The following is a 4,524-nucleotide window of genomic DNA, read 5'->3' on the forward strand; positions in this document are numbered from 1 at the left end:
TTAAAAATGCAAATTCTCAGGCTCGGCCCCTGACCTTCTGAGCAGAAACTCTGGGGATGAGCCTAAGTGATCTGTGCTTTAAAGGTTTTCCAGATGACTCTGATGCATGTTAAAATTTGAGAGCTATCAATGTAACCATTCACATATACCACCATGACTTTCCATTGCTCAGGAAAGCTGGTGACCTCAAGAACACTTAGTCTATTCCTCACTCCTTGCAGCTTGCTGCACCAGCTGCATGCTCTCCTGTGACCCTCACAGCCATGCCTTGCAAAATTGATAAAGTCAAGGACTTTCTGCTCACAGCCAGGCCAAAGGATGCCAAATCCGTCAAGATCAAAAAAAAAAAAAAATACAGATAACGTGAAGCCTAAAGTTCAATGCAGCAGATACCTTCATCACAAAGAGAAGGCAGAGAAAATGAAGCAGCCCCTGCCCTTAGGTTTGGCAATGAAGGAGCTGAAATGAACCTGACACACTGATTTCAACTCTTTTAAATTTCAAAAATTTTTTTAAAAAAGAGAATTGTTAGTGCAGGCATTAAGTAAGATCCAAAAGAGTGACACAGACCTGCACAAGCTGAGTATTAGTGAGCAGATATCCTGGAATGTTTGATTGACCTTAGTTTATCCAAGAAACAGGATTCAACAAACCTCCTTTGCCCAACTTCCTTTTACCTTCTTTATCATTCTCCGTCAGTCCCTTCAATTTAGCTGATAGCACCCCAGTGAGACCACTGGTTCTTGCTATCTGAGGAAAGAACTAACACCTGAGTCTTAAACTAACTCTTCTGGGTCACTATCCTGTAAACACACACACACACACACACCACCTATTCAGTTGCTAAAAGAAATTCCAAGTATGCAGTCATATCTGAACTATATGTCTGTCACCCAGTTGCTCAATGAACCAAATCTCAGCAACCTCAACATGTATTCAATTCAGGCAGATTTGATATTCTTAGCATCACAACCACAGTATCTACCTGCTTTCAGTTTTGATCCTAGAAATATTTCTGTGTCAGCCATCACCAGTTTCAAGATGAGAACTTACATAAGTTAGCGGTGAGTGAATTACTCTAAAAAAAAAAAAAAAAAAAATCAGCCGGTGCTTGTGTGTATTGATTCCCAGTGTTGGTGGCTAAAATCCATGGAATCACTGTGGATCCATGTTTTATTAAAACAAAACAGATATTGTAGATTCTGTTGCAGGTCATGGTTTGTGTGAATTGCTCTAGTCACATGTAGAGACAAAGCCCTTTTTTCTACTACCAACCCCCAGTATATTTGTTGATTCCTATTAAATTTTCCAGTTGTCAAAAAGAGAAGACATTAGTATTAAGACGAGTCATAAATTAAGGTTGACATTATCACAGAAGGCTGAGATGAAGACTACAGAGGACACTCCAGGAAATATGAATAAACAACTTGCTCACCACTTGGTTATACATGGGGACTTGTGTACCTAAGAAAAGCATTAGTGAGGGGTGCCTGGGTGGCTCAGGAAGTTAAGTGTGTGATTCTTGATTTCATCTCAGGTCACGATCTCAGGGTCATGGGATCCAGGCCCGCATGGGGCTTCACGTTCAGGGGGGAATCTGCTTACGATTCTCTCTCCCCTCTTCCTTCTGCCCACCCCTTCTCTAAGGTAAATAGATAAATTTTTAAAAAAAGAAAAAGAGAAAAGAAAAAACATTATTGAAAAATGAGAACATGTTGGAAAGGTGTTACTTAGATCACCCTAACATATCACCCTTACATATTCATATGTAAGAATGTCATTCATTCTTACATAGATTTTGTCTTCTTATGAATCAGACTAGGCTCCCTCCCTGTGTTGAAGAAAAATGAAACTCACAGAAATATTGATCTCATTCCTCAATGTCAGTACTACGAAAAGATCTACTTTGATTTAAATGTTGCCATAATTGTAATACCACCTCACAATTATATCAGACTTGATTACTGAGGCCTTCATATGCTTACAGTACATTGTTAATTTTAATAATTATTATGAACCTATGAGGAGAATGGAACAAAGATTATTCTCCCCAAAGTATCAACATGTGAGAGGCATTAAAAGTAATCAAGACCACATAACTAAGCCACATGGAGTCGAAGTGAATTCCAGATCTAGCACTTTTTCTCTCATGTAATACACACTTGACTACAGTTCCCAGGTATCCTAAGGATGGTAGAAGAAATCTCTGTTCAATAATGTAATGTCGCTCCACTCTACCCTGATTATGGGCTTTTTTTTTTTTTTGCCATAATGACAAATGCTGTTTTAAAAACTATATTCACTGACTGAATGAGAAATCACCTTCTGAAAACCCAGACCCATCCCATACTTTGCAATGTTTCTTATCATGCTAATGTAAAATGTTGTGGGTGGCAACAGCAGGGAGGATAGTGAAAGACATTCATCACATGAAGAAACAGCCCATATTGATTTTTCTTCCCACCATAAGAGACAGGTAATACAATTTCATTGCCTATTCAATATGAAAATAGGACTTAATGGAGTTATGGTTTATGATTTGGCCATTGTGTCATGCTTCCCTTCCAACAAGCTCTTCTCCATCACAGACTCTATCCCACGACTCGGGGTCACCAGATAGCCACGTCTGCCCATTTAGCACCAAATGCCATTGGTTCCTCAGAACATGAAACAGAATTTATCAGAGAGATGAGTGAGAGACCAGCATCTACAAGGTACTTATCTCAAGTCATCATGCCTGTGAAGAGCACTGGAGTACATGCCCACAGGGGCCGTCCCCCAGGAGCATAAGGGAAAAGACCACACTGCCCCAGAAAACATGGTTAGCAATCTGAGGTCATGGCAATTTGAGAATTTATTAGTTGTGGTAGAGTTTGTTCCCAGAAAGATGTAGTCTCAAAAAAGCAGAAGGTATTAGGCTTTTCACTTTCTGGCTTATTTCCATGAAACCAGTTGCTAATGTTGTTGGGAGACAGTTCTCTGTAGATCTCTCATTTTCTGCATATCTTGCAAGTAGAAGCACTGACTTCTTTTGTCCCAGATGATCCATGCAAGGATATTTGTGTCCTGAACACTCAAGGAAGATGGAAATATCATCGCCACCCCAAGTAATGGGCCAGCAAGCTGGTTTCCCAGAATGGAACTCTCATATTCTCTGGGTGCAGGATTTCTATCCCATAATACAACTTAACGGTACATGTGGGAGTCACCTGGCTCCTTAGTGTCACTCAGTAAGAAGAGTAGTTTAGGACAAATATGCTGATATTGATGCTGCTAGCCAAATTGTGAATAACAAAATCCTTTATCTCTGCTCTAAATCTTTCTTGCTGATTTGGCCTTGAAATGCCAATAGTTATAGTTAAATAATAATCGTTATAATAATAGTTATAGGAGTTGCGATCATTTGCATTCGCTTTTCTAGTTGAGTTTGCTAAATTACCGATTTGAGATGTTAGTCACACTCCCTTACGGCAGAGATGAGTACTGGCCTTTACTGTTGATCTTTGGTACTATTGGCCTAAAAAAGGAAAAAAAAATTAATGAGAAAATATTTATGTCAAAACTTGGTTCAATACCTTTAAAAATGCTAAGAACATATTCAATAATCTACACGGTTGCCTGTGCCAACAAATTAAATTTCAATCAACAATAGCCAAACTATGGAAAGAGCCCAAATGTCCATCTGTCATCGACTGATGAATGGATAAAGAAGATGGGATATGTACACACACACACACACACACACGAATATTTCTCAGCCATAAAAAATGAATGAAATCATGACATTTGCAACAGTGTGGATGGAGCTAGAGAGTATTATGCTAAGTGAAATAAGTCCGTCAGATAAAGACAAATACCATATGACTTCTCTCATATGTGGAATTTAATAAATGAAACAGATGATCATAGGGAGAAACAAGAGGCAAACCAAAAAAAAAAAAAAAAAAAAAACAGACTCTTAACTCTACAAAACAAACTGAGGGTTGCTGGAGGACAGGTATTTGGGTGGATGAATTTAATAGGTGTTGGGGATTAAGGAGGGCACTTGTCCTGAGGAGCACTGGGTGTTGTAGATAAGCGATGAATCACTCAATTCTACACCTGAAACTAATATTACATAGTGTAATATTATGTATGTATTTTACTCTATGTCACAACATACAATATGTCAACTAGCTATAAATTAAATAAAAACTTGGAAAAAATAAATTTCATACATAAGTTACTCTGACCAACCCCAACCTCCTATAAAGCATAGGAGTTCCCAAGGGATCTCTATCCCTTGTTCTCCATTACTTTGATGTCTACCTTGCTCTGCCTTATTCCATCTCTAACTTAGGATTCCTGCCACACTAACCATTTAGCTCCCCTGGCGCTCTCTTGATGCAGAATAATAATTTTCACTGGTGTCGCCCTTTACCCCCACAAGACACAAAAAGCCCCACCAGTATCCACAATCCAAGAACCAATCGCTAGGGGCCAAGCTCCCTGGGGGGGATCTCATACCACAGTGGCCACTGCTTC

General features: G+C 39.1%; 1 pseudogene; it reads left to right on the forward strand.

The window, feature by feature from the left end:
* Window positions 1–263: 263 nt before the first annotated feature.
* Window positions 264–468, forward strand: LOC129514634 (60S ribosomal protein L38-like; annotated as a pseudogene).
* Window positions 469–4,524: the final 4,056 nt, after the last annotated feature.

This window comes from Nyctereutes procyonoides, unplaced genomic scaffold, assembly GCF_905146905.1.
Source record: "Nyctereutes procyonoides isolate TBG_1078 unplaced genomic scaffold, NYPRO_anot_genome, whole genome shotgun sequence".
Taxonomy (NCBI): Eukaryota; Metazoa; Chordata; class Mammalia; order Carnivora; family Canidae; genus Nyctereutes; species Nyctereutes procyonoides.